The 14,715-nt window shown below is 39.8% G+C and overlaps 1 long non-coding RNA gene across 2 annotated transcripts; it reads right to left on the reverse strand.

Annotated features, from left to right (window-relative positions):
- Window positions 1-2,138: 2,138 nt before the first annotated feature.
- LOC149918122 (uncharacterized) lies at window positions 2,139-11,500 on the reverse strand. Of its 2 annotated transcripts, XR_016466397.1 has the most exons (4): window positions 11,417-11,500; window positions 3,416-3,620; window positions 2,910-3,276; window positions 2,139-2,787 (listed from the first exon to the last, which is right to left on the reverse strand). It is a non-coding gene; the product is annotated as an uncharacterized LOC149918122 (long non-coding RNA). The 2 variants fall into 2 exon arrangements; XR_016466396.1 differs by having other exon boundaries at window positions 2,139-3,276.
- Window positions 11,501-14,715: the final 3,215 nt, after the last annotated feature.

Genomic DNA, 14,715 nt, shown 5'->3' on the forward strand with positions numbered 1-14,715 from the left:
GAAGGGATGGGATCCTGGAGACAGACAGCACTCCCAAATTTGGGTCATATCCAAAGCAAGCTTCATGAGGATGGCAGGGCACTGGTTTTATTGTATTCCATAGAGTGCTTTGGCTCTTGAATATTTTTCTTGCAAATTATCAGCTCTGCAGGAGTCCCAAGATGTAAAGTAGCCATTAATGAAAACTAGTCAGTCTTTTTAATACATATATATATGTATGTTAAAATATATACATATATGTTTGTTTGCTTGTTTGTTGTTTAAATGGTGTTGAAAAGAAGAACAAAACCGGTGAGCAGAGCAGGACAAATGCATTCAGAAACTGGAGCCTACATGGCCTCTTCAGGGCCTGGTGGCTGCCTCCTGGCCCTTATGCCTTACCAGTTTCTTAATTATTGGCTCTTTGCTATCTGCTCCTCTGTACAATCTTTGGAATGGTTGTAGGCCCCAGCAAGAGTTTTGCCTTGACTGCAGTACCCAAACATGGTGTGTGCCATGCTAATAGTAATGATAATAACAATAGTAACAATAAAGTTATTTTCAGTAAGTTTCCAAAGGGCCAGGGATCATTGTTCCCATAGAAGGGGTGGCCAGCCACTCACACTCTCCCCAGGAACTGCCAAAAGTGGGGTTTCTCTTCCTCTACTACTGCACATTCTAATGCTGGAGACACCCCTGAATTTTTCCTTACCAGTCTCCCCTCTGTTACATGGAGTCTAAAGAGTCATCTGTTTCCAAAAGCACACTGAGATTAAATACACTGCTATTTTGAAACACTTTAATGCAATATGTGCAGGAGCTGCCTCTGAGAGAGACTACTTTCTATTACATGTGTTTTGGAACACTCCCAGCTATGAGACTTTTAAACTTGTAATTTTAATTCAGTGACACTTTTTTTTCCCTTTCTGTCATTCTAGATGCATATTTATGGTGTGTTGCAGCTTCCGTGTCTCCTTTCAGCCAGAATACTTTCTCCTATCTGTGGTGTTTTTCTGAGCAAATAAAATATCCTTGAACAATACCACTTTTTAGTCAGTCATCACACTGATTTATTTCAGCTTTGGAGAACTGACCCCTTTCAAGTTCCAAATGCACACATTGCGGCCGGTGTCATGTTTTGTCTGCACACAGCAAGTGCAACAGGATTAAGGTCATTGGTACCAAAGCAACTCCTCATTTTTTAGATCGGTGAGTAGGTCTCTGGCCTTTCTCATTCTTGGGCTGTATAGAAATAAAGGCAATAGACATAATGGTTAAAATGTACAGGTAATTGTACTGGACAAAAAAAAGAGCTGTTTTTTTCTCCTGTGTGTTGACTGAGACAGTGACCAAGGACATTGCTGCTGCCTGCAGGTCCTGCAGTGTCTGGTCTCAAATAAGAGAAAACAGAAACAAATTTTCCTGTACAACTACTCAATTACACATTGGCTGTCAGGCGAGGTGTTCCATGACATGGCTTGGTGTGTTTTGGACGTGTTACTGAGTGATACGTTTAATCAAGACCACCTCGCAACTGTAAGACTTGCTTTTTTCTTATATATATATATATATTTTTTTCCTTCTTCATTCTTTTATTTTCTTCTTCTTTTGTTTACTTTTTCTTTCATATTTTTTGTTTCTTCTCTTTTTTTTTCTTCTTTTTTCCTCCTTTTGTTCTTTATTTTTGATCTTTCCTGTCCACTTTTCCTTTTCTTTTTTGTGCTTTTCTTATTTCCTCATTCCCTTCTCCACTTTCCTCTGTTTTATCCTTTATTTTTTTCTCTTTTTCTCTTTCTACCCTTGGTATTCAAACCTACTGAAAAGTTCCCTCCTCTTCAGTTACTTTAATATGCTTTCATACTCTGTTTGCTCTACTTTATTTCTCAGCTTTGTTATTTCCACTCCCCAGTAAAATCTATCACCTTTGAATGAGTTATTTGCTTTTCTGGACTGCAGCAAATACCACCCACTCTGTTAAGGTCAGGCTCCAGCTCCTTGACTTCGCTATTGTTCTGTCCCTTCCTTACCCACTCTGTCATTGCAGCACGACAGCTCCAGCTGGGAGGGCAGGGAAATCACTCCCTCAAGAGCAGTTTATCATGGCAATAAATGTTATGTGTTTTAGTAGGATGCCATCAAAGTTCACCATCATGCTGAAGCCGAAACAATTGGTTCTTTTATTCATCTCTTAGATATACTGTATTTGGTAGGTGTCTGTATCCAGCACAGAGTAGCATCCTGAAGATGCAAAATGTTACTTCTAGGTTGTGCTGTGTTATGAAAACTATTGAATTTGCAAAGAGAAACATCAAAATATTTTAAATTAATTGCTACTTCTCAGTTTTCTTTCTGCTCTCCCTAGTGCTTGGCCTTTAATTACTTTGCTCACATAGGCATTTCCGAAGTCAATTAAATGGTGTACATGGCCTTCACATTTCTTTCTGATTATTTTCTTCTTTTTATGCACTGCCCGTGCACAACTCTGTTGACTTCAAAGCACCAAAGGCCTGAGATTTTGTGACTGCAACTGGTACTCAGCAGAGTCAGGCCAGCTGAATGGGTATCCCATTAATAAAATTAGGTATTTTTATTTTTCAGATAGTAGACAGAAAAGATAAATCTTTTTCCTTGCATTCATTTCCCCATCTTCCTATCAAATATCATTCTTTCCTTGGCCAAGAGAGCTTGATTAAAACTGAGAATACACTTTGTGATATAAATTTCATCCAGCAGAATTGCATGTAGCAATATGAAAACAAGTTGCTCAGTGTGTCGTGGAGCAATTCAATGAGCACTAAAGGAAATTGCCTAAAACAAACAAACAAACAAACAAAAGTAGTTATACTCCAATCTCTTAGTGAGAGCTCGGTATTCTTGTAGGGAAAATGGCCAGCAGTCTTGTGCTGACACACTGTAGGTATCTTACTTGCCTGAAAAGTAGGTTGGGATTTGCAGAAACTCTCAGAGTCCTGAGGTCAAATTCCCAGCAACAGTTTCACTCAAGAACATGAAGGAAAAAATTGACAAGCCACAGTATTTCATTACAATATTTTTCTACAGAAAACCCTTCCAGTCATTTTTTTCTGAACATTTTGTTTCTAAATCTGTCTCGGCTTAGCAAAGAACAGAGAAAGCACCAGACAACCTCCTGCCAGAAGGATCCCCTTCTATCCCTCCCTCTTTTCAGGCAGAACGGGATGCCAACTGGCACTGCTCCTGTGCTGGCTTCGGCCAGTGGCACTGCAGAAGCAGCTCATTGCGGCTTCCATTGCTCCTGAAGACCTCTTGATCTTGACACTAAAAAAAGAAAAGAAAAAAAAGAAAAAAAGAAGTGAGAAAAGATCACCTCAAAGTAAACCAAGCCAAACCAGAGGAACTGAAGTTGAAATGGGGATAGACCTGGGATAGACCAGGAACATTTGCTCTGTAGACATACCAGTTGTCCCATAATTGGTCTCCATCCCTCCATTCCCAAGGTCAGGCTAGAGGTCCATGAGATGTCTATGTATTCCTGCTGGGCTCGTGCTTTGGGGACTGCTAAGTGATTTATTTCATTTTGCGTTGTTATACAGAAATGCCAGTTGAAGACAGATGCGAGAAAGCTTTGTGCTGGGTAATGAATGTAATAATGTATGCTGGGTCTGAAATAGGAAAAAAAAAAGTAAGATATGCTGTGGATGGGGCTCATCTTTAAGAAGATAAATGTCAAAGATCATTAAATGAAATACAGTAGTACTGTTGCTATTGGTGTCAATAGATGTGTTTTTTCCCCAGATCTGATCTCAGGTGCATGACTGAGCCCATTCAAATATGTTGATCAAAGACAAAGGACATATTTCTCTGCTGCACATTTGCGTGGCACTGCTTTAAGTGATTTTCATATCTTGATCACCTTTGGTTCTAACTAGCCAGCTGGGCAAGAAGCAGTAACACACGCTGACGCTGATGGCAAAAGAACAATTGCTTTTAAATATTGTTAAAGGCTCCTTTGGGCTTTCAGTGGCTACACGGTTTCTGAAGTTATGTATGAACAAAAAGTACATAAACAAAGTGTGAATTTATTTATTGTAGCCAGGCTGAGGCTGGAGCTGAAGAGATGGCCTGTTACTCATCTCAGCCAGCTACAAAATGGGAGATTATTTAAATTCAGTGTATCAGCAAAGCTTTGCAGTAAAGACACAAATGGTTGGGGGATAGCTCTAATGCTTTCTAAGGCCATAAAGAATTATTTGACTTACACTTTGGTTCAGACAGTTGGGTCCCCGAGACCAATGGCCGAACGATCTTGGGAATATGCAGGTGCTCTCCTAGTCACCTGACTTCTGTTTAATTTGGTTTAAAGTGTTGCCTCTGGTCAAGGGAGTGACTATGGCTTCCTGTGTTGAAAAGGCTTTTCACATCCCTTCCCTGTGTAACCGGAGCTGTTCAATAAAGCCGTGGTCTTTCTGCCTTTACCTCTTAGAGCTGTGTTACATCACAGCCAAGATAGTCCAGTCTTTTGACCTCCAAAATTAAAACCAAAAAGTAATGTAGTAAAACCTTACTGAACCTGTAGTCCTTTTGCTCAGCTATGCTGTCTGAAGTTCAAACCTCTGACAATACATATTTTGTTAAAACAGTGGAATCCAAATGATAGATGGAATGGCTGCATCATATCTTGGGAAAACATTTTAAAGGGTGTTTTGTTTCTGTGAGCACACTTGGGATTTGATGTAATAGTGCTTGCAAGAGTTGATATAAAGGAAATTATTGCTTCCCAATAAAATTCTCCATTTTTACTGGCTCACATACAGAGAATGGCAGCCAGCTGATAAAATACTCAGTGGAATTTTCCTTCCATCTAGCCATGTACTCTACAGCTATGAGGTATATATTTTTTCAAAGTGGGCAAATGATGATTGTTTTAAAGCATTTTATGTTTATTGCACTGCTCTTTAGGTGGGAGTCTTTACGTACTTCGTGCTTTAACTGGAGCTTTGGCTTTTAAGCCTGCTCAATATGACAGTAAAAAATATTTTGTAGATCATAAAAATCTCTTATCTGTGTCAGATATTTACAGGCAAAGTAAGATGTATATTCCATAAAAGCATTTTTAACTTTTCACATGCTATTTGAATTCCTTAATAGACTATCCAGTTAGGGATATAGTCATACATACATAATATGACTCCGTGAGACTGAAATTTTAAACAACATTTGCAAAGTGTTACTTCATCAAGGGGCATGAAAATGTAGAAAACAAATCAGCTCTGCTATCTTCCCTAAAATAAACACAGATTTCCTCAGAACCTTAACTCTACAGCACTACCAACAATTCCTTAGCTTTCCAGAAAGGAAAATCTTTAATTTTCAATGAATTTAGCTACTGGAAAGTATAAAATATTTCATCACATTAAGCTGGCTTTTCTTTGTTCATGAGGGGCAGTTTGAATTCTAAGCTGTAAGACCAGGAGAGGGCATCATAGCTGGGTGATTTTTGGGTTCTTGCTCTCAGGAAGATTCTCCAGGCTCTTGGATAGACTTTAGCCTTCCTAGACCAGAGAAGCGGAATGAGGAAATTTGGCAATATTTCAAGGTGTGTTTTGAGAGCACTTTGTGCTGCATCTCACCCATGAACTCAGGGTAGGGACACTGGTCCTGGCATCTGTCTGGCCTGCCAAGTGGGTGAGCTGAGCTCTTATACAGTCAATTACTCAACTAAAAAATTCAAGGAGCTGCTTGGACTTAATGTCTGCAGGGCTTAGCGAAGCAAGTGCTACAGAATCACAGTTCAGGACCCAAATATCAGCGCACCATCTAAACTCACCCTTGCCTGCTGTTTCCTAACCTGGCCTCCTTTTTTCAGTGAGATTTTGGCTAGAAGTTGTCAGGGGTTGTGGTTAGCTTTGTAATAACATACTTATCCATGTCAAAGCAAAGCAATTCATTGCACACCCAGAACTGAACAAATAAATTGTTGTGCAAGTGGGGGTGTGTTATACCTGGTTTCTGGGCAAGCAGCAGCTGATAAGGGCATCTAACAGTGGAAATCGAGCTGTCTAAGCACATTTCTAGGCCTAACCCTCTCCAGCACTTATGTACTAGTGGAGTATGAAGACCACCCACTTTTCTGCCACTAGAAATTAGCAGATCTAGTTTTCTCATCACTAACTAGTTTGGCACGATGGTCACAGGATGCTCCCCCTGGAAAATATCTCACTTCACTTAGTAGAAGTTAAGGGGGACAAAATAAGCAAAGATGATGACAACCATTTCTATATCAGTTTCCAGGTAAAGCAACTGGGCCTTGCCCATAGCTGCTGGAAGATATAGGTTCTCTGGCTGACCCCTGAGGAACACCAGCATCATCTTTAATATGCAGCATCCTCCACACAGACAGCAAGTGGGGCAAGACATAGCCCATAGCTAACACATGTCTTTGGAGTCTTTCTCCTTGAAGATCTTCAAAAGCTGCCTGAACACTCGGCTTTGGGAAGCCCTGGTGAAGCAGGGTGTTAGAGCAGATGGACTCAGGAGTCTCTTCAGCCTCAGCCCCTCTGTGTTTCTGTGATAGCCATGTAAGCACCATTTGCAGCTAGCTGGTATGATTCACTTGGTTAGCTCTCTGAAATTTGTTTAAATAACACCTGTTTGTCCATATGTTATATATACAGATCAGTGTCACCTGGAGAACAGGAGCTCATCATCGTTATTGTCGAATGAACACAAGCTATGAAGAACCTACAAAAGACATTATGACACTCCAGAATATCTGCTGGCTTTCCAGAAGGATTATGCTGTTAGTTAGAAATGCTCTCCTGTTCAGTTTCTGGAGCTCCCCAGGCCTAAAATGTCCCTGTTTGGACTGTCAGACAGATTGTTGACACCAGAGACAGCTGACACGGGAAATAAATCGGTGCAAGAATCACATGATTTGGCATTCTTACAGAACATTTTACAAATCTGTATTAAAGCCAGTCTTTTATTTCTAATTAAATTAACATCATACCACGCTGTAACTTTTATGCGCCACTTTAGGAGTTACAGTTAAATGATGTTATGAACTCATTATGTCAAGATACAACAGCATTGACCCAGACTTGTCTCCCAGTCCTCCAAATCTTATCCACTCCACACTTGGTTTACCACAAAAACGGCCTGGATTATTACAAGCTTAAAACAAGAGGGTACGCTTTAACATAGCTTCTGTGTTTCAAATGGGAAATGACGGACTAGTTAACAAGAAGCAGACTCAAGCATGCTTCAGACACTCTGGCAATTACACATACATTAGTTCTACATCCTGCCAGAACACAGAGTGAAAGAAGATATCCTTTCCCCTGGAGCATGGAGAGAACTAGTTCTGAATCTACTTCTCCATCAGAAAAAGTAGTTAAATAATGGGAACAATTAATTCATTTGTGCTGCATTTTCCTGGGAATTGCTCCCTAAAAAGGAGTAGAGAAGATGGAGCCACCATCTCAGGTGTAATCAGCTGAAGAAACAAAGGCTGGAAAGCTGGAAACTCTTTCAGGATTAGAGTCATCAGACCCTGGAACAGACTGATCAGCCAGATTGTACAATTCCCCTCTTTAGAGATATTGAAAACTTGAACAGGCAAGAAGTATCTGCTCTAACAATCTCTTCTGAGCAGCAGGATGCACTAGGTGATTGCCTGAGGTCTTACAACCTACCTGCATCTGAGATTGCTCATATGCAAGAACCATGTGTCTTAAGGTGCTAGTGCTGTGGGAAGCTGATTGTGGCCACAATTCAACAAAGAGAAGGAGGAAGCAGAGTTGCATGAGATGGAGCTTTCTGGATAACACTTGAGAAAACTGCTGGAGAGCAAGAGGAGATGTGAATAGCTTAGATAGGTGTTAGTTCATGAGTAGAACAATTAGGTTTAAATTTTTATTTTTTTTAATGTTTTCATTAATGCACTTCTTCCTCGTGCTTCCATCAGTAAGATCTAAACTAAAAATACACATTTTATACATATATCCCCAGAGGCATACAAACAGCATCAAATATGATTGGAATGAGGATATGGTTTTGACAGGGAAGAGGAAAGTAACTGCACTGTGAAAAGGTGAGGGAACCCGCACAAGGCAGAAAAATGCTAGACTGCCACTGGTGGTAAAGACACATTGATGTTTGTTACCTCCTTTGCATGTCTCCTTTGTTTTCTATAGCAGAAGACAACGATGCAGTCATTCAGCAGAAGTGTGGTGCTTGCTGTTGTTACCAGCCAGAGAACTGGCAGGAAAGTTTAGAAGTGGAAACAATACTACGTTGTTCTTTAAAGCAATAATCAGTATTTTAGCAATTACTTTCAAAGTGAGTTTTAAAAAGTGGCTTGTGACTACCCATTTGGGGGTGGTAATATCTAACATGACTCCTAGTGAAGAGAGCCATAGTTTGAGGGTTGATGCAGACTTTTGTGTTCTGGTTGATGAGGGTCTCTGTTCTCTTCAGTAGATGTGGGCTAGCATCACTGTCTGGCTTCAAGAAAGCCTCCTTCTAACAATACTTTTGACAACATCTGAAACACCTACAAAAATGGGCATTGGAAAATAATTATAATCCTCACAATTTGGAGAGCATTGATTTCTTTTTTTTCCCCCAGTTCCTTAGTCACAAGTGTATAGAGATGTCATTTATGCCCCAGACACATTAATTTCTAATTTTTTTTCCCCTTTAACTCTCTTAATTGGAAGAAAGTATGTTACTGCTGATTTATGAACTCTTCAGAAGTGCCAGGGATCATTTTAAATGTACACAGCTGCTCTGCAGTAGTTTAACTTGGCAGATAGTATTAAACCATTGAATTGTGTCATTTATTTGTGTATGCACACAATAAGTTCCTTGTGCAGGTTCTTCAGAAATAGTCTCAATGTTGATTCGGAAACATGGCCTAAAAATAACGTAGTCCCATGATTTATTGTTTTGGTGCTTGTCTCCAAACAGTACATCTAAAATGAAGAATGAGATAACATGTATACCCCAGATAAGGCAACGGAATGGAAACCATCCGTAAGAGGATCTGTAGGCCAAGGTCTAAAATGGAAAAGTTCCCAGGGTGAGCAAGTAAGACACATGATGGGAATCGACCTGTGTTGCTGATATTTGGGAACTCTGCAATGTATTTCATTACGCAACATCATATACTCCCTTCTCTAGCAATGAAAAAGAGCAGCAGTCATGATGGCAGTATCACTAGTTCTAATGGGGTATAAATCAGGGCAGTTTACTCTGTCACTCCATCCAGGGCATCATAAAAGTAATGTCTGTCATCTGGAAAAAGCCTGAACTCAGAATTATATAATGCCTTTCACATATACCCTATTGAACATATAAAATCCTACAGCACCAGAAAGTAAAATACTTTTTTTATACTGAGTCTCTTTATACTGAGGGGTGACATCTGCAATTATATTCTACAATCAATACTATGTGACTTGATTTATGTTTTAAACAATTCCATGAAAAAAATGCAGTACAGATTCTATTATAGCTCTGAAAAAAATAACTTCTTAGACCATGATACTAATCTCTTTGATCCACACCACTTAATGTATTGGAAAGCAGAAGAACTTCCCTTATTTCTCCTTTGGCTGCAAAATGGAATAAAAACAGCCTTCAGGGAATTGTAGATTCAGTTCTATCCTTGACAAGAGAACATAACAGGCAGTGTTTAAAGACTGATTGATAGGCATCATCTCTTGATGATCCTAGCAGAGCTTTTTAGACTGCTGATTGCAAGTACAGACATTCTGGAAAGTGAAATTTATGCCTGTCAGGCTTTCTGCCATGCTTTGTCTCCCCTTTACTTCCCTTCCCCTCAAACCAGATTTCAGCAGTCTGACACGGAAATCAAGAACAATGGCGAAACAAACCTGAGCTAAAGGCTAATATCAGACTCACAATTTTCAAATGTTTTTCTCTTTGCTAAAGAGAATAAAAGGGAGAAATTGAAAACTAAACCGAAGACAAGCTTGCCTTAATCATAGAAAATTGTAGAACTTTAGCATGTCAGAAGCTTAAGAAGCTACAGAGTCTTTATACAGTAGATGTAGTATCATACACGATGATTCAGTTCTTTGATCTATCACAGTCACAACATTTCCATGAGCTCTAGGCAGGCACAAAATTAAACTTCAGTTGCTTTTGAAGGCCATGAAGTTTGGTTAGGAATTTCTGCTACCTTGTTATGAAAGGCTTTAAGTGCAAATTTACTTCTTTTCCAGAATCAGTGCTGACAATAGCTGATGAAACTGAAATATCAGTTGCAGTTCTTTTTTCTCCTCAGCTCCATACCACCTGTGCCTTGGGTACGGAGTCATTCAACTGCCTCATCCCAAACAGCAGAACAAGTGGACTCAGACCCAGATGTGAAAACTAGAACACCTTGAATTTTCTGCTTGCATACTATCACTCAGTGAGTTAAAACAGAAAGTTTTAACCAACCATCTGAGTAACGACCTTGTAGGACAGTGTTTTCTTGTCCTACATGTCCTCAGCATGAAAAATTAAAAAGGCCTAACCACCAACACTGGGTACACATGGCATGTGCTATGGCAACTGGGTTGTATATTTAGTTGTGGTCAATACACTGGAGAGATCACACAGGCCATTTAATTTAACTTCCACATTCCTATAGTAGCTCTTCATCGCATTCATCATTCCCACTATTTTTGAACAAATCAAAAATCTGATCTATCCTGTTGTTTTTTTAAGCTTCTACTTCTCCACTGCAGTATCAGGGCTTTGGTTCTCTCCTTTCTATTTTTTTGAGGCATACAACATGTTTTAAAGACTCCAACAAGCTTTTTCCTATGTCATTACTAAGGGAAATAAATATTAATGTAAAACCAGAAAATGCAATTGCCTTGGTAGATTAATCTTCTGTTGTTAGATTTAATACTTTTTATCTGGGTAATCACTGCATAAGAGATCTTATTCAACACTTTCTTTGGTAATTAGTATATTTTTTATATTGACATTGACCTCAATATTTTATTTGAATATTAAAGTACAGAATGAACTATCGGAGTGCATTACTGATTACTGAAAGGAAATACATGGCTATTTGAAACATCATTCTCGACTTGCCAAAACTCAAATGCATAGCAGATATAAAATGAGCATTTATAAAATCCCAAGTTGTGCCACTGCTAGTCAAGCAGGAAGCTTAAAATGCTGTGGGATTAATTCTTCTAGGAGAAATATCTCCACAGCCTCATTTTAACAGTTTTTTCATTTTCTGTACAAATATACATGAGAGAATACCAAATTCCTATGGAATTATGCTAACTAGCTGTATAATCAATGAGTATGCAGATATATTAATCAACAAGTATACAGAGAAGTTAAGCTGGTCTTCAGAGAACATACAGCTGTAAGGATTATCACGTTGGAAAGGGATAATCAGAAATGAACATCAGAAATAGCCTACCTTCAGTTTTCAGTCCCAGGCTTACAGAAGACAACTCCAAGAGGAACAATCTCCAGAGAAAGATCTTTCCTCAGTGGCAGTCAGCCCTTAAATAGGGTCTAGGAGAGGTGGAGCCATGCTCCACCCCTTCTGGTCACACCGCTGAATTGCCTTCACCTGTGCTCCCAGGTCTGACTCATTGCTTGCCTCAGGTGATCAATCAGAGGTTCAGGCTGTGATTCAGTAGCTCCCATACACTAGCAATAAACTTAATGACACTCCTCTGAAAGTCCTCCCCCAGGTTTGTTTGAAAGGTTAGGTTAGAAGCTTCTCAGTTTTGCACAGTCTAAATGAGTCCCAAACAAGAACCCTGAGTTAATCAGAATGACTGAAACTTTTCCTTCAGCTCAAGTGGCAAAAGCCTGTGGTTTGGGAGCAGAAGGCTGTGACTACTGTTCAATGAGCTGTAACTAGACACAGTTCTGCTCTGTTATTCTGGTGTAAATCATCAATATCTCTGTTTTATTGGGATAAGTAAAAAAATGATCCAAATACTCTTGGAAATGAGCTTGTACTGATCATTTAAACACCAGTAGGAAAACATCAGCTGATACCTCTGATGCCATCTCCAGGCTGCAGCACTGCAGCCCCAAAGCTATAGAAGCCTTGAGGAACTGGAACTTCATCACACAGCTGCCACCACAGGGTCCTGAGACATGGATTAGGGCATGATTAAATGTACAGTAATCAAATGTTGCACTAACAAAATTTTGTTTGTTGACATGGTGCTAAACTTTAATTGTTTGAAAAATGAAGGTTCACATCAGTGTCTGCCATGGGCAGCTGACACCTCAGCAGGGTGATTCCCTCAGAAGATGTGATTCCCCAGTGAGGGCTAAGAGAGGTTCCTCACCTACAGGACCTCAGCTAGAAGGTCATTCTGCTGGAGGTGCTTTTGGAGATTAATGGTATTTGAAATGGAGAGAGAAATCTGATATGTGTGAATTTTGGTAACTCATTTGTTGGTTCATCGAGCTTTGAGATCAATACATTTGAGCCAGAAAAGCAGAGTATGTTCTGCAGGGAGACACTCATGCCACACCAAGATGATTATTAAACATGACCTTTAAGCGCAATCAAAAGCTGTGTATGAGAAAGGAGTTTAAGAAATATAACATAATTCCTTTATTAAATGTTGCTATAAAATATTTTGACATAGCTGTACACGAAACATAAATTTATTAAACATATATATGACAAACAGGACATAGTAATTCAACCAATTTTGAGTTTTCCTTTTTCTATGGTTTTGTACTTGTTAGACTCCAAGAATCTGCACATTACAGTGGCTGGGTGTAGCGACTGGCTGTAGCAATCCTGAGCCACAGCAGCTAAGTCTACCTGTCCCCCGGGCCATGGTCAACCTTTTATTTTCTCTTATTTTCCTTTCCTTTCTTTTCTCTTCTTCCTTTCCTTTTCTTTTTTCTTCTTCCCTTCCCTTTCTTTCCTTTTTCCTCTCCTCTCCTTTTCCTTTCTCTTCTCTTCCGCTCTCTTCCCTTTTTAACTTTCCCTTCCCTTTTCTCTTTTCCTCCTTTATATTATTTTAGTATAATTGCAAGTGTTGGTCTTTTACTGCAGGTGTTACATTTGTTGCAGAGAGAAGGGAAATAATATCAGGTGTGTAAGAAGTCAGTATTCTGTGTGTCATACATAAGAACATGGGTGTATGCTGGCAAACCCAGATGGCTCCACCAGTTGACATCACTGTGACACTGGGACTTCCTCTATCTTCTGGGTAGCTGCTTTCTTTCTCCCACAGCCCAGCAATCTTTTTTTTTTTAATGGATAGCACTAAGTTTTGCACTGTGTTCCACAAAATAATTTCCATCTTCTGAACACGTCAACAACTTTCCTTCTTTCTTCATTGTGGCCAAATGCCTTGCAACAGATGAATAATGGGTTTATTCTTCCTTTAAGCATGTACCTTTATGTTATCTCTTGGAATATTTTTGCTTCACAGGCTGGCACCAAAGCAAAATGAAAAACATTAATGGAACTTCAAAACAAGCCACCTCCACTTGGAAACCTCACTAGTAACTTTGTCTGCTTTATTTTGATCGTAATGTATTTTAAGATGTTTATGTTGGAAGCCCGGGCAGTGGCCGAGGCCAACTTTCATGCCTTTCATTAGTTTATTGCATCTAAAAATGACTGCGGAAACTCAAATGTATTTCTAACCACAATATTATGGTTCTAAATATCTGTTTTGAAAGTCAGGGGTATGACTTCCAAATGAGTTGCATCTCCAGCCTGGTCCTCATGCTGCCACTTACCCCAGTGGCAGTGCTGCTTGCTCCACACTTTGGCTATGTGAAGGCACCCCAGGGGTGCGCAAGTGGACGTACAGCATTAACCTGAACAAACATCGGACTCACGTATCAAAGCCAGGCTGTCTTGAGACACTGGTACACACTGCTTGGCTCAGGGCTGGCCTTCTGTCCTTTATTTCAGTAGGGTAAAACTGCTGTCACTAAGATCAGGGTGGGCTTTGGAATAGGGTCTGGCTCAGCATCTTTCACAAAGCAGGATATAAATAGCACATAATATTGAATGAATAGTACAGAATGGCAGTAGAAGCCTAAGTCCCTGATCGTGGACTTTTTCCTATAAAAGCAAGTGCAAAGCAGCAAATCCCTCCATCAACGCAGATTTGAGGCACACATTCCTTCAGGAGATACAGACTGGTATGATGGTGTGCAGGGATGGGAACAGAGCTGGGCACAAGCCACTGGACAAGCCAACTACTCGCGCTGGGAGAAAGTGTTCCCGCCCTGGGAGGATGTTTTTGTGGGCACTGAGAGGCAGTGAAAAGGAAGCTGGATTCCCTCTGTGAGCCTTCATGTTCCCACTGTAACCACGATCATATTTTGAATGCCCTCCAAGAACATTTTGCATCTTCCTTTTACTACAGATACTAACAGCTGTTCTAAAAGAAACTGATAAATAGATGAAAACTTGTGTGTTTTCCAAGTGTTCGCTTAACTACGATGACTGCATTGGGAAAAAGCATTTTCTGGACACAGGCTTGGTTTGTAAATAGCCAAATTATGCAAACATTTGATTTATGATCCAGTGGGCAGTAATTTGTTCAGTATCATGGGACCAGACTGCTAGTCTTAGTTCTTGTATTCATTATGGATATACACAGCTAAGTGCAAATTAAGATTATTCTTTTCAGGAAATTTTCTGTTCAAAGAGAAATCTGGTATAATGTAGGATTACCCCCGGAAAAGGTAATTTGTACCTTAGAGAGATTGCCC

Source organism: Phasianus colchicus, chromosome 4 (assembly GCF_987193195.1).
Source record: "Phasianus colchicus chromosome 4, bPhaCol1.hap1.1, whole genome shotgun sequence".
NCBI classification, from domain to species: domain Eukaryota; kingdom Metazoa; phylum Chordata; class Aves; order Galliformes; family Phasianidae; genus Phasianus; species Phasianus colchicus.